At 38.7% G+C, this 26417-nt stretch overlaps 2 pseudogenes; both read left to right on the plus strand.

Annotated features, from left to right (window-relative positions):
• The first annotated feature begins 1230 nt into the window (after positions 1-1230).
• LOC131904977 (proteasome activator complex subunit 1-like) lies at positions 1231-1924 on the plus strand (annotated as a pseudogene).
• A 22990-nt stretch (positions 1925-24914) lies between these two features.
• Positions 24915-25739, plus strand: LOC131904978 (voltage-dependent anion-selective channel protein 1-like; annotated as a pseudogene).
• Positions 25740-26417: the final 678 nt, after the last annotated feature.

Below are 26417 nucleotides of genomic sequence, written 5' to 3' on the forward strand. Positions count from 1 at the left end.
ATGTATGCTCCCCAACTGTCAATCCACAGTCCATGAGCTCCCATTAGTTTGGGTCAGCTATTTCTGTGGTTTTTCCCATCGTGATTCTGACCCCCCTTGCTCTTATAATCCTTCCTCCCTCTCTTCAACTGAACTCCAGGATCTTGGCCAAGTGCTTGGCTGTGGGTCTCTGCATCTGCTTCCATCAGTCACTGGATGTAGGTTCTATGATGACAATTAGGGTAGACACAAATATAAGTGCAGGGGAAGGCTAGTTCAAGCACCCTCTCCACCACTGCTATGGGTCTTAGCTGGGAACAACCTTGTAAGTTCCTAGGGATTTTCCTAGCTGCAGATTTCTCCCCATCCCCTTAATGGTACACTCTGTCAAGATATCTCTTTAATTGCTCTCCCTCCCCATCTCTCCTCCCCTCCCCTCCACTCTATTACCCCCTCTCAGTTTGCCAGGAGATCTTAACCCTTTTCTCTTCCTGGGGTGATCCATATGTGTCCCTCTTAGTGTTCTCCCATTTACCTAGCTTTTCTGGGGTTGTGGATTTTAGCCCGGTTATCCTTTGTTTTGCTTCTAACATTTCCTTATAGTGAGTACATACCGTGTTTGTCTTTCTGGGTCTGGGTTACCTCACTCAGAATGATTTTTTCTAGTTCCATCCATTTGCCTCTAAATTTCATGGATGACATTGGTTTTTTTTTTCCACTGCATAATACTCCATTGTATAAATGTACTACACTTTCTTTATCCATTCCTCTGTTGAAGGGAATCTAGGTTGTTTTCAGGTTCTGGCTATTACAAATAATGATATCTGAAAATGGAAAGATTTCCCATGTTCTTGGATAGGTAGGATCAACATAGTAAAAATGGCAATCTTACCAAAAGCAATCTACAGATTCAATGCAATCTCCATCAAAATCCCCATGCAATTCTTCACAGACCTTGAAGGAATAGTACTCAACTTCATACGGAAAAACAAAAAACCCAGGATAGCCAAAACAATCTTACACAATAAATGAACTTCCAGAGGTATCACCATTCCTGACTTCAAGCTCTACTATAGAGCTATAAAAATAAAAACAGTTTGGTATTTGCATAAAAACAGACACATTGGCCTCCACTCCCCAAATCAAGGAAGGCCGTGGAGGTTTCAAGGTCTGCTTTCACTTTCCCTTCCAGCTGCCCACTCCAGGCTCCTTGTGCAGTGCTCAGGCCCCCCCCCAATCCCCGATCTGACCATGGTCACACTGAGGGTACATCCTGAGGCCCAAGCCAGGAGGGATATGTTTCTTGAAGACCTGTGTAGCAAGACAGAAAATCTGCTTGGCAACTGTTTTCCCAAGAAGATCTCAGAGCTGGATGTATTCTTAAAGGAGCCAGCTTTCAATGAAGCCAACCTGAGCAATGAGAAGGCTCCATTGGACATCCCAGTCCCTGATCCAGTCAAGGAGAGAGAGAAGGAGGAGCAGAAGAAACAGCAGGAAAAGGAAGAGAAGGATGAGAAGAAGAAAGGGGAAGATGAAGACAAAGGTCCTCCCTGTGGCCCAGTGAACTGCAATGAGAAGATCATGGACCTTCTACAGCACCTAAAGCCTGAGATCAAGGATGTCATTGAGCAACTCAATCTGGTCACTACCTGGTTGCAACTACAAATACCTCAGATAGAGGGTGGAAATAATTTTGGAGTGGCTGTCCAGGAGAAGGTGTATGAGCTGATGACCAGTCTTCATATCAAGCTGGAGGGCTTCCACACTCAAATCTCAAAGTACTTCTCAGAGAGGGGTGATGCAGTGGCCAAAGCAGCCAAACAGCCCCACGTGGATGATTATTGGCAGCTGGTGCATGAGGTGGACGAGGCAGAGTACCAGGACATCCAGCTGATGGTAATGGAGATCCATAACGCTTATGCTGTGTTATATGACATCATCCTGAAGAACTTTGAGAAGCTCAAGAAGCCCTGTGGAGAAACAAAGGGAATGATCTATGGAACCCCATCTCTTGTTCTCTGATGGGCAAAAGAGAGACCCTCCTGCTCTTCACCAGGAACTCTGGACTGTGCCCAATCTTCTTTCTGCTGAGGTTTCTCACTTACTCTGCCTCCCAAACACAATAAATACATGGTTGCCCACCAGGAAAAAAAAAAAAAACCAGACACATCCATCAGTGGAATCAAATTGAAGACCTTGACATTAATCCACACAGCTACAAATACCTGATTTTTGACAAAAATAAGTCAAAATTATACAATGGAAAAAAGAAAGCATCTTCAACAAATGGTCCTGGCATAACTGGATATCTACATGAAGAAGAATGTAAATAGATCCCTATCTATTTCCATGCAAAAAACTCAAGTCTAAATGGATCAAAGACCTCAAGATAAATCCAGTTACACTGAATCTCATAGAAGAGAAAGTAGGAAATAGCCTTGAACACATTGGTACAGGAGACCACTTCCTAAATATAACTAACAACAGTAGCACAGGCACTGAGAGCAACAATTAATAAATGGGACCTCTTGAAACTGAGAAGCTTCTGTAAGGTGAAGGATACTGTCAATAAGACAAAAAGGCAACCTACAGAATGGGAAAAAGATATTTACCAACCACACATCAGATAGAGGCCTGATCTCTAAAATATTTAAAGATCTCAAGAAACTAGACAATAAAATATCAAATAATTCAATTAAAAATGGGCTACAGAGCTAGAGAATTCTCAACAGAAGAATCTCAAATGGCCAAAAGACATTTAAGGAAATGCAACATCCTTAGCCATCAGAGAAATGCAAATAAAAATGACTCTGAGATACCATCTTATGCCTGTCAGAATGGCTAAGATAAAAAAATACAGATAACAGCTTATGTTGGAGAAGATGTTGAGAAAGAGGAACACTCCTTTAATGCTGATGGGAATGCAATCATGTAGAGCCACTCTGGAAATCATTATGGCAGTATCTCAGAAAATTGGGAATCCACCTACCTCAAGACCCAGCAATACCACTCCTGGGCATATACCCAAAGTTGCTCAACCATAAAACTATGTTTTTTTAATCTCTGTCTTGGTCCCATTTTAGCTAGTGTTTCAGTTTACAGACAACACTGAGGAAAAACACTCTTCCCCTATGTTTTTTATCAATCACCTCAAAGACATGAAGCTGTGTTTTGAGTTGTGTAATATTAGATTTTCTTAAAAAAAAAACTTTTAACAGAAGTATAAATAATATATTATGACAGAATCGAAAGTAAAGCAACTCTCTTCATCTCTAGGAATTCTGAAAGAGCCTGTTGTTGACTTTAGTAAAGTTTATAAAGCTCTCCAAGCATACCCGAAGCACAAATGAGGCACAAAGGAAATAAAATTAGCACAGAAGATGAAGCTGGAAAAGAATGAATGCAGCAATAAAGCCCAGTGAGGGACAAGAGAGTTGGAGTCATCATTACTCCACCAGAGATGTTCAGCCTGCAATTTTTTTTAGGACCCGTGAATATATCTTCTGGACATAATTTAACCATATAGGTCCTTAAAAGTAGAAAGTAGAAAGATGCCTTAAAACAGGCATCATAGAGTTTAGTGAAAGTGTCAAAAGAGATTGATAGCATGGATCCATGACCAAAAGTCATTGCTTCCAAAGTTGGAGAAATGAGAATTCTGACCAAAGGAAACCTGGCTCCTCCTCAAAGCTGCAATTATCACCTCACTGACAATCTGAGAGACTAAAAAATAGCCAAAAAGGTACATGAATAAGGAAACAGTTTCTTTTACAAGGCCTATAGGACTCAGGAGAAAGGCATCTACACCAACACCTGTTGTTAGCAAAGTAAGGCCTGTGCTGCACTTCTGATCTGCAGTACTATAAAGCATTTGTGTTATTTTAGTCATTAAAACTATGGCACTTTGGAAGAACCATGATGGGACTCTAATACAAGGACTACCCAGTCCATTGTATTGTCCTATATCTTTCTCTAAAAATCATCTGTTAAATTATCTTTATTTCTCAGAGTTTGCCAAAGAAAAAGATATTCCAGCCGGGCGGTGGTGGCGCACGCCTTTAATCCCAGCACTCGGGAGGCAGAGCCAGGCGGATCTCTGTGAGTTCGAGGCCAGCCTGGTCTCCAAAGCGAGTTCCAGGAAAGGCGCAAAGCTACACAGAGAAACCCTGTCTCGAAAAAACAAAAAAAAAAAAAAGAAAAGAAAAAAGAAAGAAAGAAAAAGATATTCCACACCAGCATGTGCTTCAAGCCCGAGAAACGAAGAAATATACATTGTTTTTATTAAGATGTAAGGAGCTTTAGAACTCATTCAATAACCCGAGTATAACAGCATCCAGCACCATCTATTAAATGGCTACTGTGAGTGAGACAGTGCTCTGTGCACATTCGGTTACAGTATTTAAGTTCCCATTATACATCTCCCCATCAACCCTGAGAGGAGAGGATATTCATTCTCCACTGTCATACATGCAGATGCACAGAGAGGCCAGGCAAGAGTGTTAAGAGTGTTGTGACAGCCAGGGTTGATTTTACTATGTCCTAAACTCAAGATTTGTGGAAGATAAGGATATTTACTTTCAAATACAAATAAAACAGTAAATTGAAGAAAGATTACTTGAGGAAGTGTCACACTGACAGCAAACCATTCAAGGGGTGTCTCCAGCTCAGATGCTTAAGTTTCTAGTGAAACTCCATTGCATTGATCCATAATGACAGATACCGTTCAGACAGACCAGGTAATAATTAGAACCTGTGGTGTCTGATGAAGGAAAACTTGGCAGGATTCTAAGTTTCATTTACAAGCAAGGTAAAGAAGCTTTGAATGCTGAAAGGAGAATGCTGTGACCTTAGGGAAAAACACTTCAGCCATCATTCAGTTGCGTTATTAAGGCCTCAATGTGTACTCGAGAGCAATTTCTGAAATGATTCAGATAACTGCTTTGTGGTGATCTAAGACTCTTGAACTGGAGATTATTTGTGAAACAAAGCATGGCTCTGCTGTGTATTTTTTTTCTTCACCTTAGGAAATGCATAAAGTCACTTAGTAGTGGCAGAAGAGCAGAGGAGGCAGCAGCGTGTTAAAATATCTTTTTAAGTTTCCCCACACGTGTAACAGAATAAAATAAAAACGAGAATCCTCTGCAGGGCAAGGCTATTCTATCCTGCTTGCCCACACCACTCTGCTTTTTCTTAAGTCCTTCATATGAGTGTCCCAGAGATAAAAGGAGTTGGTTATCTCAGTAGATAAAAGATGCCACTGGAGAAAAGCTTAAATAAAGATTTAGAGATGGACAAAACCGTGTGGAATGGCAAAGGGACACCTTGACAGAAGGAGGCATTATAAAAAGTGTCAATGAATCTTGTGCCTAACGGAAAAGAGAAGAGAAGAGAAATAAAAAGGAGGAGGATGTTGTGAGCTATTGTGTTTGCTTACAGAAAAGCCCTGAGGTTTCTTCGTCAGGAGGCAGAGCTTTCACATTAATGTTGTGAACACTCTCACTCCCACTTAACACGTCGGCATATTTTGCATTGTGTTCTCTGCAACATTTTACATGAGAAATACAAAACTCAATTATAAACAAATATTAGCTGTGGTAGCTAAGTTCTTCCACAACATAATTTAATGTATTTTCCCATAGTCGTGTATTGTGTTTTAAAGACTGTCAGGTTGAATTTTTCCAAGAGTTGGAAAAAGCTGAAAAATATGAAGTATTCATTTCATATTGTGTCAGGAAACAGCTTCTCATTTAGCTATAATTCTCTGGTTACAGAAGGAGCTTAAACACATGAGTAAATGGGGGAATACTGTCTAAAAAGAGCACGTCAGGTTTGCTGTTGATCCCTAAGGGAATTTTCCTGCATCTTTAAATGTTTATATTAAATACAATTCAAATGCATATGATTATTTTGTTCTCAGGTTTATGAAAATTGATGAATAAAATGGTTGAACTGTAAGAAAAAAATATTTTAATTTGGAAACTGCACCATGCCACATCTAAGTACTAATTGTTTTGGTATACTTACAGACTCAAGGATATTTACAGCTCTTGCTTCCATTGTGTCATTTTTATGTGACAATTTAAGCAAACAAACTCTCATTTCAAGGATGCAAATAGGTGGTTGCATAGTTCTTTGTGTAGGACTGAGGCTTTGTAAGCTTTCCTCTGTCTATTTGAACATCTCTATTTTCTGCCCTTGTCCAGCTCACTTTCAGGCATTTGTAAGATTCACATTTTGGTGAGACTTTATGAGTATACCTTCTGACATTTCTAGAAGACAAAATCACACAGACAACTCCCCATTCCTCTGTCTCTTAACCTTCCACCCCCTTTTCCACAGTGATTCTTGAGCATTAGGTGTGGGAGTTTTATTGTAGATGAATATATTGGTACTGTACTGGGCTCCATAACTCTGCATTTTGATTGGTCGTAGTTTTCTGTAATGGTCTCTTTCTGTTGCAAAGAGAAGTTTCCTTGATATGGGTTAGACTATACTTACTTATGAGTATGAAACGGAAGGTGGAAATGGTGTAATTATATTATAATTTCAAAAATAAAAGAAATTAAAAATGGATGGTTCATCAACATGGTATATCAGTAACCATTTCTTCTGACAAAATTATTCAGCATCTCATATGGATATATATTTTTTCACCTGTTTTCTATGTGTTTTGATGAAATTACTTCTACCTCTATCTCCCAAGTATATAATTTATTCTAAGTTGATTGGTGTCTTATGTTCTCTGTGAAGATTGGTTTAGAGATGTACTTAGAATACACTGAGAGCCAATGAATTGAAGTAAATATTTGGTAATTTCTGCTCTTGATGGTAATTTCAAAAATTTCAAACTAGAACTGTTGGAATACCCTACTGACAAGAGAAGCTTGTTTTTGATAAAGTAAAACAGACATAGGCAAAGTAGGATTCATGAGCTTGAGTGGACAGAGAGCTCATGATGTCAGTAGATTCCCAGGTTCAAATCTTCTTTTTTGGGCAAGGAAGTCTCTCCAGCAAATGGCAGGTAAAGAACACCCGAAATGCCATTGTACTAGTGATGCTCAGTTTTCTAAGTTACAACTCACTTGCTACAAAATTTTCTGGTTGTAGGATCCTTGTATTGAATTTTTATACATAAAAGATGTAATTTTAGTCTCTTATTAATTTGAACTGTTATTTCAGTTTATTGTGTAGTCCATATGTTGAAATAAATATTTCTGAAAAACTTGATATTACATAGAGAAAAGGCAATAGATAGTAGACCAGAAAACCTGAGTTCTTCTTATTGTACTATACACTAGTTATTTAAAGATAATAAACTGCTGCTAGGAAATAAGTAATAATATTTTCATAGTTAATCTGTCATGTGAAGTAACATTTTGTTATGCTGAAAGTTTACTGGAAACATCTACAGTAGAAACCATATATACCCATTTGCTTATTGAAAATTAAGCTGCCGGGAGGCGGTGGTGCACTCCTTTAATCCCAGCACTTGGGAAGCAGAGCCAGGTGGATCTCTGTGAGTTTGAGGCCAGCCTGGTCTATAGAGCGAGATCCAAGACAGGCACCAAAACTACACAGAGAATCCCTGTCCCCAAAAAAACTATATTTTGTAGGTATTTGGGCTTGTGATTTTCTTGATTTTTCCCCATTAATTAGCATAATATCATGGCTCACAAGCACCAGCTTCCATATGTACTGCTAGATTGAAAGTCAAAGTTTATCTTCTACTATAATTCAATTTTTAAGGGTCACACTATTTAAAGTCATATAGCAAAGTGTTGGTCTGAGGAAATGGACATTGCAAGGATAATCTCAGGCTACAGACGAGATCTTTTTGGCCCTAACATATTTTGTAATGAAATGGACCACTTTTACTCCTTTTATAATGGAATGAAATACTTTCACAATATTTTAATGTGTAGGAACTGGCAAGAACTTTCTGCACAGGAGTCTAACAGTGCAGGAAATAACCCCAGGAACTCTCACATTGGATTGCATGATAACTGGGCATCATGGGAGCAAAGAAGCAGCCTACAGAATGAGAAAGTGTTTGCCAACTGCACATTAGATAAGGTACAAGGTTTCACTATTTAGCATTGGTGGATGTGAAACTTGCTATGTAGACCAGTCATGCTTTGGACTCACAGAGAACCTTCTGTCTCTGCCTCCCCAGTGCTGAGATTCGAGGTATGCACTATCACTTCAAGCTTTGAAATTAATTTAAATGAAATTAAACAAAGAAAAATTTAGAAGTGTTTTCCTGATGGTATTCACAGATGAATGGAATGGGGTTAGAACTTTAACAGCTAGTATACCTTTCATTTTTTATTGTCTTATTTACATAGGACATAGGTTCTTGGCACAAAGTTTAGGAAATACACAATCTTTAAGAAATAAACTTCAGATATCCTAATATAAGCATGCCAATATCTGCTGATGTTTGTTAAAATTTTCATAGTATCTTTTCATGTATATATGTGCATGCAAGTACATATACAGCAACATGTATGTACACTAAGATTTTCATTGAATAATCCAAATAGCCTGTGACTTGTGAAATATTTCTGTCAGTAGACTGACTCCTGGACCATTATGGTGAGTATTGAATTTCAAAGTTGGGTTATTTTTTTCCCCTCTACTGCATGAAAATGTTAATGTTGCTGATAATTCCCACCAAATATCTTGAGGAATAGTTAACATAAAGGCAGTAATGTTGGTATTGTTTGTTCTTGGGAATGAGAGACTGAGCTCAAGTCTGAGTTCTCCAAGCTGGAGTATTTCCACTAGCAATATGATCTACAGAGGAGTGTAGGCTTGAGGTCATGGCTGAGTTTTCAAACAGGTCTAGAAAAGATTAACAGTCATAAGCTATCATTTTACCATGAAAAATTTAGGCTTCTCAGCTAAACAGTTTGAATTCTGGTTCTGCTAGACTGGTAGAAAAGAGGTTTGTACTAGCAGGAAAGTTTCCATAGTCAACTGAGTTTAGAAGAGGGCTTGTGACAAAGCAAGGATGTCCTATCACGGGTCTTAGCAGCTCTGACTATGCCTGCACCATCAGATTTCAAATGTTCTCTGTCTAAATGCTTGGCCCTCTTAAAATAGTAGACCAATACCTGCTAAGACTAAAAAGGGACTTCCATGGGTAGACTTGAAATTGAAAAAAAACTAACAAGAGGGAAAAGTAGTTTGCCATTAAGCATTGATAATTAATCAAACTTTTTAATTCAAGAAATAAAGCTCTTTAAATATGAAGCTTTAGCTTTTTAATTTGTGATATGTGTTGAAAATGTTCTCACTAATTTTTTAGTTGTGAATCTTCTAGGATTGCAGAGAATGACTTGATACTACTATCATTATATATGTCATGATATTCTTTACATTTTTAAATTTTGTTTTCATGCAGTTAGAATCTTTACTGCCCTATTTTTCTTCCTTTTGTTTGTTTTAAAGTACCCTTTTTAAATTATTGAGTTCTTTACTTAAATAAATGATAAAAAGAGATGTGTTGTATCCATAAATAATTGAAGCAGAGATTTCTGTTTTAATGAGGCCTCTGAAGATCTACATACTTCTAAACAGAAGTGACTAATAAAGAATAACTATAAAAAGGAAATTATGTATGTAAATTTCCAAAAATCTTAAACTGTCTGGTAAATCTTGATTTGTTCTGGTTGTCTCTTTCAAGTCCATGATATCCTTGATATCTATAACCCAGAATGAATTCAGGACACATTGCAAAGTTTACCACACTTTTAAAGTAGATGAGAATCAGCAGTAATGCAGATCATGGCAAGTTTAATAAAAATAATTGAAGTTTGAAATGTGTGATGTTAAGCAACTGTGGATGATCAAGTCGATATATACCAAGTACTGTACTCAATGAAAAATAATCAATTGCTTATAAAGGTGCTCCTCCCACAGTGAGGATGATTCCCCCTATAGTGACGGTGGTACTCCCACAGTGGGGGTTGTGTTTCCACAGGGAAGGTGGTACTCCTACAGTTAGGGTGGTGCTCCCACAGTGAGGGTGGTACTCACAGTGAAGATTGTGCTCCTATAGTGAGGGTGGTACCCTCAGTGAAGGTGGTGCTTACTCAGTGAGGGTGGTGCTCACAGTGAAGTTGGTGCTCCCACAGTGAGGGTGGTACTCACAGTGAAGTTGATGCTTCCACAGTGAGGGTGGTACTCCCTGTGAAGATGGTGCTCCCATAGTGAGGGTGGTACTCCCTGTGAAGGTGGTGCTCCCATAGTGAGGGTGGTACTCACAGTGAAGGTGGTGCTCCCACAGTGAGGGTGGTACTCACTGTGAATGTGGTGCTCCCACAGTGAGAGTGATACTCACTGTGAAGGTGATGCTCCCACAGTGAGGGTGGTACTCACAGTGAAGTTGGTGTTCCCACAGTGAGGGCGGTAGTCACAGTGAAGGTGGTGCTCCCACAGTGAGGGCGGTACTCACTGTGAAGGTGACTGCTCCCACAGCAAGGGTGGTACTCACAGTGAAGGTGGTACTCCCACAGTGAGGGTGGTACTCACAGAAAAGGTGGTACTTACTCAGTGAGGATGGTACTCACCGGGAAGATGATGCTCCCACAGCAAGGGTGGTACTCACAGAGACGGTGGTGCTTACTCAGTGAGGGTGGTACTTGCACTATGAGGACAGGAGCAAAAGAGAAACTAAAGGGCTGAGATCCTGTGACCTGTTGGATGGCACATTGCCAGTAATCCAGGAACTTTCCACTAGGTCCAACCCCTCAAAGTTTCTTCTACTCATCAATAGCGCTGTCCTTGGGGTCAGTTCATGACAGTTGGGCTTTCAGAGAACATTCTTCATTCACATGGACAGCATTGTGACAAACCACTTGCCTTTTTCTTAACCTCTTCTGCTTCTTTCTGTGCCTTCTTTGAACTATAGCTGGTTTTCCACCATGTGCCATCTCACTTTGCATTCTTCCTGATTCCCTTGACTGAAAAAGCCACTTATTGTTCATTAAGTGATAATTGTATGCATTTTGTTTTCAAAAGACCCCGGAACCCAATACCACCCTCATAGTGGAAGCAACACCCTTACTGTGTCAGAACTTCTCTAAGGCCCCCTGAAACTTTCTTGGGTTGCCTTTTGCACTAATGATGACAATTTTTTTGGTGTGTTATGTGACATATGACCAAGATTTCTTTATTTCCAAAAGAATGCCAAATTGCTCAGATATTATTTTTTAAAAAGAGTATTCTTCCGTACTTAACTAAACCACCACTGTCACCTCTGAGGTAGTCAGCCCTAAAAATAGCCCCCAGATTGTCACCTTCAGATATTCCCACTGTGTAGTCGCTTGCACACTGTATTGAGTGTTTCTGGGACACTGATAACATTCACAGGAAAGGACAGTATGTCATCTCTGGTATTAAGCTATGAAAGACCATGCTTCTATTATGAGTGTTCTCTTTTTAGTCTTTTCTTTTTCCTACCAGTATTTGCTGAAGTAACCAGCTGCTCTGGAAGCCTATGGAGAGGCCCATGCTAGATTGAACAGGAAGCCTCTCACCAAAAGCCACCTGAGTGAGCTTGGAAGCTGCTACAGTACCCCACAGCTAACAGCTGGACTGCAGAACATGATAGACCATGAGCCAGAGCTACCCAGCGAGGCTGCTAGAGTTGCTAACAGAGACAATATGAGATGATAAATGCTTGCTGTTTTGCCTCTAAGTCTGGAGATAATTTGTTAAGCAGAATATGTGACAGATATAATCACCAAATAAATCTATATGTAAGCTTATTTATGGATTCTCTTCTGTTCTTTTGATTTATTTTTTCTCTTTGTACAACCAAAACACTGAATAATTATCATAGTATTAAAATAAATCTCTGTATCTGGTAGTGCAAGTACTCGAAGCTGTTCTCTAAGATTGACATTGTTGTTCTTGCTCCTCTGTTTTTCATAAAAAATTTAGAGTCAGCTCATCAATTTCTATGCATTCACTGAAATTTGCATACCTACACACCAGTAGTGTGTGCAAACACACAGATATGTATCGATTAGGTAGAACTGATACCTATAACATATTACCTATTTTAAGCGATGAACAAATATCAACTAATTCAAATCTTAAAGTGTATCTATCAAAAATACTAACTGCCGTGCACTGTAGGAACCTTGCACAGATTCCACTGAGCTCCAAGCTTTTGAATTGTTGGAAGTGAACTGCTTTTCTTACTTTGCTTGCTGGTATACGGGATGCTAGTGTGTTGCTACCTTACCAATGTCAGCTACAAACTCTAAGATTTTCTTGCAAATCTTTTTGATTTCTTTCTATGAATAATGATATCTTTTTTAAAAAAAACTGACAATTTTATTTCTGCCTTTTAAATTTTATTTCTGTAAGCCACTGGCAGACCCTTGGTTCTTTGGGGAACTCAGATGGATTGCTGCACATTCATTCATCTCCATCTATTATATTTTCAAGCTGAAAAGGACTCCTTTCATTCAATAAATAGGATCTGTGATAGAGCTTTTTACCATAGTTATTCTTTGATGGATTGGAGGCATTTTTACTTTATTGTGATAGTAGCTTTGACACCTAATTGCATGTTCAATCTCCTCAAATACATTTGTGCATCATTAAATGTCACTACTCTCCCCCTTTCCTGTTTAAATAGAGAGATTTCAATGGTTGAACTGTTTAAAATCATATCATTGACTGAATTTATTTAATAAATAGAACTATTTGAGTTTTAATTTTCAGTGTTAGTCATTTGAATTAGAAAAACAACAAAACAAAACAAAATACAAACTTGCAGGGTGGTGGTGGTGCATGCCTTTAATCTCAGCACTTGGGAGGCAGAGGAAGGCAGATCTGAGTTCAAGGCTATCTTGGTCTACAGAGCAAGTTCCACAACAGCCAGAGCTATACAGAGGAACCCTGTCACAAAAACAAAACAAAAAATGAAAACAGACAAACAAATAAATAAATATTTCCTTTTGGAAATTGACACCTTCAATGGCTTAATATCCTTCTCTTGACTCTGTCTTGTCTGTAATATCTGTGGTAATCTTATCAACATTCTTCCTTGCTATTCCTAACTTACAATATCTTATTTTTATGGATACTCTTGTAATAGTTACATCATTTATAAGAGTCATTTTTTTAGCTTTTTATATCACCTTGCATATATATTAATTTCTTTCTTTATTTCTCTTTTCTCAATTTTTATGTTTTATTCATTTCTAAGTAGTATATTTAACACTATATTTTCCCCTCTAAGCAGTGCTTTATGTCCATTCAACACATTCTGAGACACCATATGAAGATTCTTCAGTATAAAATATCCTCTACTCTCTTTGGTCACTTGAATCCTAAGTGTAACCCACAATGTAGCATTTGAACACTTGGTCCCTATTGGCTGCACTCTTTGGAAACATTTAGGTTGTGGGGCCTGCTGGAGGAAACACATCACTGAGAGCAGGCTTTTATTTAGATTTGAAAAAAAAAAAAGACTTTTCTTACTTCCTGTTCACCACCACTACTTCCTGATATGCTTTAGATGTGAGTCCTTAGCATCTTGTTCCTGTTGTAACACCTGCTTCTCTGCCATGGTGGGCTCTTGTCTCTCTGGAACTGTAAATCCAAATACAATATCTTCTCTAAGTTGCCTGTGACATAGTTCATATCAAAGCAACATAAAAATGAATAACATGGTTTCTTTGCGATTGTTTTCCTTTAAATAGATAGCTATTTAGAATTATGTTGTTTTATTATTAAACCATTACAAAGTTAAAAATTACCTGTTTTTTTCCAGTTGATAGCATTTTCTCATGATTAAAAGTCTCTAAACAGTTTTATAAATTAACATGTGTTTATGTCCCATCTTATAATTTGAGTGTGTGTCTCATATGTATTATAAATGATGTGTATTCTGTTGTTTTGGATAAAGTATTGTTTAATATCCTTGGCTACACTTTATTAAATTGGTCATTATAAAACCCTTTATATTCTCTTCTTTCTTTTATGCTCTCTTCTTTGTTTTAATAGCATAATTTTTCTATTTCTCTGTGAATTTACCTTTTCCTTTCTTTTTGCACCCATTTTACATTGTATGTTTATGAAGCTGCAACATACAAAAAGCTATATTTAGAACTGTGCTGTGGGATAATGCTTTGTACACTGGTTTACTAAAATGCTGATTGGCCAATAGCCAGGCAGGAAGTATAGTTGGGATAAGCAGACAAGGAGAATTTTGGGAAGATGAAGGCTGATTCAGGAGACACCAGCCTGCCATCCAGGGAGCAGCATATAATGACACACAGGTAAAGCCACAGAAAATGTGGTGACATATAGATTAACAGATATGAGCTGAGTTTAAATGTAAGATCTAGTCAGTGGTAGGCTTGAGCTAATGGCAGAGCAGTTTTAATTAATATAAGCCTCTGTGTGTTTACTTGGGTCTGAGCTGCTGTGGACCAGTTGGGACACAGGAAAACTTTCAGCTACAAATGGCTGCCCAATGTGGAGCAAGAGTTTCCACCTAAATCCTGAGAAAGCTTTAAAAAAAAAAGATTCTAAAATGGAGCTACAAACATCTTCCTAGTTGTCTCTCTCAGGGCAGCTGCAGCTTGTGTGCTTGAGGTACTCTATGGCAGGTTTGTGGCATGTGGGTTTGACTTGCAGCATGGTGGATTCCTGCCATAGTACATAGAGGTATCTCCAAGCTGCACATTACGTTGCCTGGTGGATTTAACCTTTGCTAGTACCGACAAAAAAAAAAAATTTCTGGGTTACATGCAGCTTTAATAGTGGCATAGACCCACTACTTTGGAGAGTTGGTGGTACACATGGCTTCCAGAGCCAAAGCTGGTGGTAAACGTACCACTACCATGTTGGAAAACTGAGGTGGGCAGAGTCAGCAGCTAAAGATGCCATTTCAGTCCTACTCATTCTACAAGTTAAAGCAATAGATTCACAGTAAGACAGATTCATATAGAATAAGACTTTAAACGGTTTACAGTGTATATTAAAATGTACGTAGGCTTGGAAGAGAGAAGAAAATGAAAGACAAAAAGAAAGAAAATATAGACAGTTACATAAAGAAATAGTTTTAAATAATAAAGTCTTTAAAGAGACAGTAAAGGCAATATAAAAATAAGCCATAGATATTACACAGAGAGTCTGGATTATATTGTCTTTGGGATTTTTAACTGCAGAGAGACATTTGATTGTAAAAGTTGCTAAGTTAAATCAATATGTATTTTTTAAAGATATCTTGATTTCAAAATCTATGTATAAGGATATGTTGCTTTGGAAAAGAGGTTCTGCTTTTGTTTCAACATAAGATGAGGACCTATTAATTGCTTCCATGCTCATATGGTTTGACCAACCAAGACCCCTTGAAAGGTCTCCAGTGACACCATGGCCCAGATGATCCAACATCCAGAACAGTTTCCAGACAACTGGCTCAGACAATGCAGCCTCACAACTATTCCAGTCAGGACTTAACTATAATTCTTAATTTTCTCAGGATCCCCAAAACAATACAGCACCCTTTATCAGCAGGAAGTAGCCTAGAAAACTGCTCTTACATTCCCCAAAAATAGATTATAGATGTTTGTCTTTGTTTAGGTTGTTGGTTACAAATTGTTATTGGTCATAATCAATATCTTTCTAAAAGAAGAAAAGGGGGATATGATATGGAAATATTGAATATAGATATGATAGGATAAAAGGATGGATTGTTGAATCTACTTTTAAAGAACAACTTGTTTAAAATGTTTTACATTGGTATAGATTTTAGTTTATTAATACAAATTTAAAGTTAATTTTGTTATACTGTATACATATTTATTTTTTTATAAATATTTTCTTATTAAGAGATTTTTGTATTCATTTTACATACCAACCACAGATTCCCCTGTCCTCCCTCCTCTCACCTCCCAGCCTTCTCCCCCAACCCACCCCCCATTCCCCCCTCCTCCAAGGCAAGTTCTCCCATGGGGAGCCAGCAGAGCCTGGTACATTCAGTTGAGGCAAGTCCAAGCCCCTCCTTCCTACACCAAGGCTGTGCAAAGTGTCTCACCATAGGCACTAGGTTCCAAAAAGCCGGCTCATGTACTAGGAAGAGGACCCATTCCCACTGCCTGGGGGAACTCCTATACATTTCAAGCTAAACAACTGTCTCACTTATCTAGAAGGCCTAATGCAGTACCATGGAGGCTTCTCAGCTATTGGTCCACAGTTCATGCATTTACAATAGTTTGGCTAGTTGTCTCTGTAATTTTTCCAGTCATGGTCTCAATATCCCTTGCTCATAGAATCCCACTTCTCTCTCATCAATTGAACTCCTGGAGCTCTGCCGGGGACCCAGCCATGGATCTCTGCATCTGCTTATATCAGTCACTGGATGAGGGTTCTCTGATGACATTTAGGGTATTCAGCCATCTGACCACCAGAGTATGCCAGATCAGGCACCCTCTCAATTGTTGCCAGTAGTCTTTGGTGGAGTCATCCTTGTGGATTCCTGGGAACATCCCTAGTACTCTGTTTCTCCCTATTTCCATGGTCTCTTCATTTATCATAGTATCTCTTTCTTTGCTCTCCTGCTCTGTTCCCATTCCAGCTCAAACCTCCTGCTTCCCTAAGCTCTCAACCCCTGTCCCTTGCCCTCTATTATCCCCCACCCCACCCCTGGTTTACTCATGTAGATCTCATCCATTTTTCCATCACTGGGTAATCCATGAGTCCTTCCTAGAGTCGTCCTTACTAGCTAGCCTCCCTGGAGCTGTGGGTTGCAGTCTGGATATCCTTTGCTTTATATCTAGTATCCACTTATGAGTGAGTACATAGCATGTTTGCCCTTTTGAGTCTGAGTTACCTCACTCAGGATATTTTCTAGTTCCATCCATTTGCCTGCAAACCTCATTATGTCATTGTTTTTCTCTGCTGAGTAGTACTCCATTGTGTGTATGTACTACATTTTCTTAATCCATTCTTCAGTTGAGGGGCATCTAGGTTATTTCCAGCTTCTGGCTATTTCAAATAGTGCTGCTATGAACACAGTTGAGCAGGTGTCCTTGTGGTATGATTGAGCATTCCTTGGATATATGCCCAAGAGTGGTATATCTGGATCTTTTTTTTTTTTTTTTTTTTTTTTTTTTTTTTTTTTTGGAGACAGGGTTTCTCTGTGTAGCTTTGCGCCTTTCCTGGAACTCACTTGGTAGCCCAGGCTGGCCTCAAACTCAGAGATCCACCTGGCTCTGCCTCCCGAGTGCTGGAATTAAAGGCGTGCGCCACCACCGCCCGGCAAGAGTGGTATATCTGGATCTTGAGGAAGATTGATTCCCAATTTTCTGAGAAACTGCCATACTGATTTCCAAAGTGGCTGTACCAGTTTGCATTCCCACTAATAGTGTAGGAGTGTCCTTTCTCCGCATTCTTTCCAACATAAGCTGTCTTCAGTGTTTTTTGATCTTAGCCATTCTGACAGGTGTAAGATGGTATCTCAGAGACATTTTGATTTGGATTTCCTTGATGACTAAGGATGTTGAGAAATTCCTTAAATGTCTTTTGGCCATTTGAGATTCTTCTGTTGAGAATTGTCTGTTTAGCTCTATAGCCTGTTTCTTAATTGGACTGTTAGGTATTTCGATGTCTAGTTTCTTGAGTTCTTTATATATTCTGGAGATCAGCCCTCTGTCAGATGTGGGGTTGGTGAAGATCTTTTCCCATTTCGTAGGCTGCTGTTTTTTCTTATTGACCGTGTCCTTTGCCCTACAAAAGCTTCTCAGTTTCAAGAGGTCCCATTTATTAATTTTTGCTCTGTGTCTGTGCTACTGGTGTTATATTTAGGAAGTGATCCCCAGTGCCAAAGCGTTCCAGACTACTTCCTACTTTCTCTTCTTTCGGGTTCAGAGTAACTGGATTGATGTTAAGGTCTTTGATCCACTTGAACTTAAGCTATGTACATGGTGACAGATATGGATCTATTTGCAATCTTCTGCATGTTTACATCCAGCTATGTCAGCACCATTTGTTGAAGATGCTTTCTTTTTTTCCATTGCACAGTTTTGGCTTCTTTGTCAAAAATTAAGTGTTTGTGAGTGTGTGGATTAATGTCAGGGTCTTCAGTTTGATCCATTGGTCCACATGTCAGTTTTTATGCCAGTACCAAGCTGTTTTTATTACTGTAGCTCTATAGTAGAGCTTGAAGTCAGGGATCGTGATGCCTCCAGAGGTTGCTTTGTTGTACAAGATTCTTTCAGCTACGCTGGGTTTTTTGTTTCTCTACATGAAGTTGAGTATTGTTCTTTCCAGGTCTGTGGAGAATTGTGTTGGGATTTTGGTGGGAATTGCATTGAATCTGTGGATTGCTTTTGGTAAGATTGCCATTTTTACTATATTAATCCTACTATCCATGAGCATGTGAGATCTTTCCATTTTCTGATATATTCTTCAATTTCTTTCTTCAGAGACTTAAAGTTCTTGTCATAAAGGTCTTTCACTTGCTTAGTTAGAGTTACCCCAATGTATTTTATATTATTTGTGGCTATTGTAAAGTGTGACGTTTCTCTGATTTCTTTCTCAGCCTGTTTATCATTTGGGTATAGGAGGGCTACTGATTTTTTTGAGTTAACCTTGTATCCTGCCACATTAGTGAAAGTGTTTTTCAGCTGTAGGCGATCCCTGGTAGAATTTTGGGGGTCACTTATCTATACTACCATATCATCTGTAAATAGTGAAAGTTTGCTTTCTTCCTTTCTGATTTATATCCACTTAATCTCCATTTGTTGTCTTATTGCTCTAGCTAGAACTTCAAGTACTATATTGAACAAATATGGGAAGAGCCAACAGCCTTGTCTTGTTCCCGATTTTAGTAGAATCATTTTTAGTTTCTCTCCATTGAATTTGATGTTGGCTTACTGTAAATTGCCTTTATTATGTTTTGGTATGTTCCTGTATTCCTGATCTCTCCAAGACCTTTATTATGAAGAACTATGGGATTTTTGTCAAAGGCCTTTTCAGTATCTAATGAAATGATCATGTGGTTTTTTCTTTCAACTTGTTTATATGGTGTATTACATTGACAGATTTTTGTATGTTGAACCATCCTTGCATCTCTAGGATGAAGTCTACTTGATCATGGTGGATAATTTTTTTGATGTGTTCTTGGAGTCAGTTTTATTGAGTAGTTTTGCATCAATTTTCATGAGGGAGATTGGTCTGTAATTCTCTTTCTTTGTTGCATCTTTGTGTGGTTTGGGTATCGAGGTAACTGTAACCTCATAAAAAGAGTTTGGTAAAGTTCCTTGTGTTTCTCTTGTGTGGAACAGTTTGAATAGTATTGGAATTAGGTCTTCTTTGAAATTTTGGTAGAATTCTGTGCTGAAACCATTTGGTCCTGGACTTTTTTGGTTGGGAGACTTTTAATGACTGTTTCTATTTCCTTAGGGGTTATTGGACGATTTGAATAGTTTATCTGGTCTTGATTTAATTTAGGTATGTGGTGCCTATCCAGAAAATTGTCCATTTCTTTTAGATTTTCCAATTTTGTGGAGTACAGGTTTTTGAAGTATGACCTGATGATTCTCTGGATTCCCTTACTATCTGTTGTTATATCTCCTTTTCATTTCTGATTTTGTTGATTTGGATGCTTTCTCTCTCCCTTTTAGTTAATTTGGATAAGGGCATGTCTATCTTGTTGGTTTTTTCAAAGAACCAACTCTTTATTTTATTGATTCTTTGTATTGTTCTCTTTGTTTCTATTTCATTGATTTCAGCCCTCAATTTGATTATTTCTTGGCATTGATTCCTCCTGGGTGAGTTTGCTTCCTTTTTTTCTAGAGCTTTCAGGTGTGCTGTTAAGTCAGTAGTGTGAGATTTCTCCAACTTCTTTATGTGGATATTTAGTGCTATGAATTTTCCTCTTAGCGCTGCTTTTACAGTGTCCCATAAGTTTGAATCTGTTGTGCTTTCATTTTCATTGAATTCTAGGAAATTTTTAATTTCTTTCTTTATTTCTTCCTTGACCTATTGTGTTAGGGTAGAATGCTCTGTAGATATCTATTAAGTCCATTTGAGTCATAACTTCTGTTAGGTCCCTTATTTCTCTGTTACGTTTCAGTCTGGCAGATCTATCCAGTGGTGAGAGTGGGGTGTTGAAATCTCCCACTACTAGTATGTTGGGTTTGATGTGTGACTTAAGCTTTAGTAATTTTTATTTTTATTTATTTTTTTTTTACAAATGTTGGTGTCCTTGTATTTGGGGCATAAATGTTCAGAATTGAGACTTCATCTTTGTGGATTTTACCTGTGATAAGTATGTAATGTCCTTACCGATCTCCTTTGATTGATTTTAGTTTAAAGTCTATTTTATTAGATATTAGGATAGTTACAGCTTGCTTAAGTCCATTTGATTAGAAAGTCTTTTCCCAGCCTTTTACTCTGAGGTAGTATCTCTCTTTAAAGTTGAGTTGTGTTTCTTGTGTACAGCATAAGGATGGATCCTGTTTTGGTATCCATTCTGTCAGCCTGTGTCTTTTTATAGGCAAATTGAGACTATTGATATTAATGGATATTAATGACCTGAGATTGTTAATTCTTGTTATTTTTTGTTGGTAGTGTTGTGTGTTTCGCTTCTTTGGTATTTGTTGGTGTGGGAATATCTATTCCCTGTATTTTCATGGGTGTATCTAACCTCCTTAGGTTGGATTTTCCTTCCAGTGCTTTCTGTAGGGCTGGATTTGTAGATAGGTATTGTTTAAATCTAGTTTTATCGTGGACTGTTTTGTTTACTCCATCCATGGTGATTGAGAGTTTTGCTGGATATAATAGTCTGGGTTGGCATTCATGGTCTCTTAGTGTCTGCATAACATCTGTCCAGGACCTTCTGACTTTCAGAGTCTCTATTGAGAAGTCAGGTGTTATTCTTATGGTTCTGCCTTTATATGTTACTTGACCTTTTTCCTTTGCAGCTCTTAATATTTTTTCTTTATTCTGTATGTTTAGTGGTTTGATTATTATGTGGTGAGTGGTCTTTCTTTTTAGATCCAGTCTATTTGGTGTTCTGTAAGCTTCTTGTACCTTCATAGGTATTTCCTTCTTTAAGTTGGGAAAGTTTTCTTCTATGGTTTGTTGAATATATTTTCTGTACCTTTGAGTTGGTTTTCTTCTCCTTCTTCTGTCCCTATTATTCTTAGGTTTGGTCCTTTCATGACCCAAATTTCCCAGTCATTTTGTGTTATGACTTTTTGGCTGTAGTGTTTTCTTAGACTGATGAATCTATTTTCTCTATTGTATCTTCAATGCCAGAAATTCTCTCTTCCATCTCATGCATTCTGTTGGTTATGCTTGCATCTGCAGTTCCTGTTCATTTACTCAGATTTTCCATTTCCAGCATTCCCTCAGTTCGTGCCTTTATTGCCTCTATTTCAGTTTTCAAATCTTGGACTTTTTCATTCACCTGTTTAATTGCTTTTTCTTGGCTTTCTTTTAGAGATTTGTTGATTTCTTTCTAATTTTTTGTTTGTCTTTTCTTCAAATTCTTTAAGGGTGGTTTTCATTTCCTCTTTAAAGGCTTTTATCATCTTCTTAAAGTCATTTTTAAGATCTGTTTCTTCTGCTTCTTCTGCTTTGGGATGTTCAGGTCTTGCTGGTGTGACACTACTAGGTTCTGATGGTGCCATATTGGTCTTTATGTTGTTCACTGTATTTTTACTCATCTCTTTCTCCATTCCATGCAAGTGCTATCTGTGTCTGAGGGAACCTCTTTTGGTTTGATTGATACTCTTTGTCTAATGGGAGTTCTTGATCTAATCCAGTCTCATGGCACAATCAGTGCTGATGGGTTCTGTGTCTCAGAGAGAAGATCTTAGTCCAATGGGCACCAGAGTGCTCTGTCACAGGGAACTGCTATTCCCAATTGACACAGGGTAAAACCTCTTTTCTGTTTCCAATCGGTGCAGGATAGGCTTATGTCTCTGGTTTCCACTGGTGTCATAGAGGGCTGTTTTCTTGTTGAGTGAGTCAGGGAAGAGGCAGCTAGCCAGTCCCTGGAGCTCCAATGGCTTGGGGGAGAAGGACAGTGTATGCCCCTGGGGCCTAGAGACTAGGGACCTGGTCTGTCCAGTCCAGAGATGGGGCCCTACCTGTTCCCAATCAGTGCAGCATGGGCTTATGTCTCCAGTTTTCACTGGTGTCATAGGGGGCTGTTTTCTTGGTCAGAAGGTAGAGGAAGAGGCAACTAGCTATTCCCTGGGGCTCCAATGGCTTGGGAGAGAGGCACAGGGTGTGCTCCGGGGCCTAGGGGCTAGGGACCTGCTCTGTCCAGTCTGGAGATGGGGCCTTATCTATTCCCAATTGGTTGTATGTATATTTCTACTCTTGTTTAAGATATTTTGTTTGTGCAGCTCATTTAAATTATAATGAATAATTAAGAAATACAGATTAGTCTTTTATGATAGTCAAACTTATAGTCATGTTAAGTTTTCTAGATATACATAGATATAATTCAATTAGGTAGGCAATCTTCAAACACTTCAAAGAGCTACAAAATATGGCATTTAAAATGTTGTAAGAACTTTGACTTTCTGGACATTGAGACACATCCACTCCTGGCACATCAATTGCTTCAAGGAAGATGATGGGCATTGAAGACACTCCATATGGAGTTTTTCTTCTTCTTGGAAAAAATAACCATTTGGTCAAGAAACTGTTCTTGCCTGAACTTCTTGACAAAATTTCATACAAACTGGACGTGCAGGACCCATAGGAAGATGACCACTGAACTTTGCAAGGCAAAATTGTCTTTCAGGTCCCTGAAGAAACTGCCAGACATTCTACAGTACACAGAGAAAAAAAAATGACTGATAGACTAGGCCTATGGGCTGAAGATGAATGCCCAAAGGTTACAGAGGAACTTCGGATGACTGTCCAAGCAGGCAGCTGTCTCTGTTATTCTAGATTTTTGGAAGTTGCTTACAATGCTCTTCCTGTTTTTTAGATAATATTGTATCCCTCTGAGGTCTTTGATGTATTTGAAGACTAGATAGTTATAATTATAATTTTCCTTGGCTATGACAAAAGATAAATTACATATGAAACTTTAGACTCACAAATATAGGATAGATAGAATATTTTCTTTAATTTTGCCAAATATTAATTGTAGTTGGAGAGCTTCTCTCCAGCCCACGCCAAGCCCTGTTAGTTCGACAGCCCACGTATAAAATAAACACACAGACACCTACATTATTTAAACTGTTTGGCCTAATGGCTCAGGCTTATTGCTAGCTGTTCTTATATCTTAAATTAACCCATTTCTATTAGTCTATAAGTTGCTACGTGGCTCGTGGCTTACCAGTACCTTACATCTGGCTTGTCATGGTGGCAGCTGGCAGTGTCTCTCTGACTCAGCCTTTCACTTCTCAGAATTCTCCTCTCTCATTGTCCTGCTTACACTTCCTGCCTGGCTACTGGCTAGTGTTTTATTTATACAGAGCGATATCCACAGCAATTAATAGACTAGATATTGTAACTGTAATTTTTGTTTGTTATATGTAATTTTATTATGTTAAAGTTAAAATCTTTCTTTTTAATTAAATAAAAAAGGAGAAATGCTGTGGGATAATGCTTTTGTGCACTGGTTTACTAAAATGCTGATTGGCCAGTAGCCAGGCAGGAAGTATAGGCAGGATAAGCAGACAAGGAGAATTCTGGGAAGAGGAAGGCTGAGTCAGTAGATGCCAGCCCGTGTCCAGGGAGCAGCATGTAATGGCACACAGGTAAAGCCACAGAACACGTGGTGACATATAGATGAACAGAAATAGGCTGAGTTTAAGTGTAAGAGCTAGTCAGTAATTAGCCTGAGCTAATGGCTGAGCAGTTTTAATTAATATAAGCCTCTGTGTGTTTACTTGGGTCTGAGCGGCTGTGGACTAGAAGGGACACAGGAAAACTTCCAGCTATAGAACTGTTGTTGTTTCTAATAGAAAAATGTCTTTGTGTTTCCAAAGCCATTATTTGCATTATTTTATCTTTAATAATTCTTCATTTGAAGTCTACCATCATATTCCATAGTTTCTGCTGCTGTGTATTGTCAAATATGTACTTTCATCATACTTTTGATTCAACAGCATATTGCTTTCCAACATCCTATTGTTATTTCATAGTTTACGTTTATCCCATATATACACTTATATACATTTACAAGTAGACCTCATTCCCACCTGAATCTCTTTGTTTTCTGATGACTGTATTTTCTTGATGCTTTGGAATTCTTTTACTTAAAATATTACAGGATAACCATTTTTTTCTGACTCATTAAAATTTAAATCATACTTACTTTAACATTGTTCCTGAATTTTTGGATGTGGATATCTTTTAAAAATAATTATGCAAACTACCCTACACTCCCAGCCTCCTCCATGAAGCCCTAGATGCAGCTGCCTGTGGTGATATTGTGTTCCCCAAAATATTGTGCACCCTAATAAACTTATCTGGGGTCAGAGAACAGAACAGTCATAATATTAAACATAGAGGTTAGGCAGTGGTAGCACACACCTTTAATCCTATCACTTGGGAGACAGAGATCCATCTGGATCTTTGTGAGTTTAAAGCCACACTGGAAACAGCCAGGCATGGTGACTCACACCTTTAATCCCAGGAAGTGATGGCAGAAAGCAGAAAGGTGTATAAGGCATGAAAACCAGAAACTAGAAGCTTTTGACTGGTTAAGTTTTTAGGCTTTTGAACAGCAGTTCAGTTGAGAGGCATCCAGTCTGAGGAAACAGGATCAGCTGAGGAATTGGCAAGGTGAGGAAGTTGTGGCTTGTTCTGCTTCTCTGATCTTCCAGCATTCACCCCAATACCTGGCCCCAGGTTTGATTTTATTAATATAACCTGTTAAGATAAGTGCTACAGCTGCCCCTGCTCCTGCAGTCACTGCCTCCAAGATGATGGCTATGCCTTCCACATATGCTGATCTTGGCAAGTCTGCCATCAATGTCTTCACCAAGGGCTATGACTTTGGTTTAATAAAACTTAATTTGAAAATATAGTCAGAGAATGGATTGGAATTTACCAGTTCAGGCTCCACCAACACAGAGGCCATCAAAGTGAATGGCAGCCTGGAAACCAAGTACAGATGGAAGGAGTAGGGGTTGAACTTTACAGAGAAGAAGAACACAGACAACATCCTATGCTCTGAAATCACCATGGAAGACCAGCTGCTAGGTGTACTGAAGCTGACCTTTGATTCATCCTTCTTGTGTAACACTCAGGGGGAAATGCTAAAATCAAGACAGGGTGCAAAAGCAGGCATATCAACTTGGGCTGTGATGTAGACTTTGACATCTCTTGACCCTCAATCAGGGGCGCTCTGGTATTTGGCTATGAGGCCTAGCTGGCTGGCTACCAGATGAATTTTGAGATCTCGAAGTCCCGGGTGACCCAGAACAGTTAGCTACAAGATGAGTTAAAGCTTCATAATAATGTGAAAGATGGGATAGAGTTTGGAGGCTCCACTTAGCAGAAAGTGAACAAGAAGTTGGAAGACGCTGTCAATCTTGCCTGGACAGCAGGAAACAGTAACTCTCACTTTGGAATAGCAGCCAAGTATCAAGTTGACCCTGATGCCTCTTTTTGGCCAAGGAGAACATCTCTAGCCTGATCAGCTTGGAGTATACTCAGACCCTAAAGCCAGGTGTCAAACTGAAGCTGTCAGCTCTTCCTGGAATGCAAGTGGCCATAAGCTTGGTCTAGGATTGAAGTTCCAAGCATAAATGAATATTATACAATAGTTAATTTTAAACTATTTTGTAGCATAGTGCCTTCAGAATTTAGTGTACCTTTTAATGTTGTATGTTGAGGATGTGAGAACTGATAAATACTACGTTAGATGTTCAGGCTAAGGATGACTCAGCTTTAAGGTGTTTACCATTTCAGAGGTAAAGCAAAAATCCCATTCCAGAAAGGGTCCTTTTAGCTGTAGACATGAGTCGGAAGGAAACACTCTAGAGGTTCCAGACCACAAGTGGAAGCTGAGAATGTGTGGGGCCTTTGTAAATCTGTATTGAGACCACAGATGAAATTATGACTTCCTGAGCATAGGAGCTTGGTGTCCTAATCCTGACTGGTGGGAAGCATGTACACCCCTATGTGAAAGGGACTTTTTAAGACATATCTCCATGATCTCTTCCCATCTTAGCCCATCAGTTACCTGTTTTACACAAAAGGTAATCTTCAGGGTGTGTTTAGCTATTTCTTTTGTGCCATTTTAGGATGGAGAAGGTAGGCATGATTGAGCCAATCATTCAGGACTTACTTTTTCCTTGTCTTGTGTTATGATGTAGTTTTCTCTCTCTCCATCTTTCTTTTTCTTTCTTCCTTTCTTCCTTTCTTCCTTCCTTCCTTCCTTCCTTCCTTCCTTTCTTTCTTTCTTTTTTCTTTCTTCCTCTCTC

The sequence above is a fragment of the Peromyscus eremicus genome, chromosome 2 (genome assembly GCF_949786415.1).
Source record: "Peromyscus eremicus chromosome 2, PerEre_H2_v1, whole genome shotgun sequence".
Classification (NCBI taxonomy): domain Eukaryota; kingdom Metazoa; phylum Chordata; class Mammalia; order Rodentia; family Cricetidae; genus Peromyscus; species Peromyscus eremicus.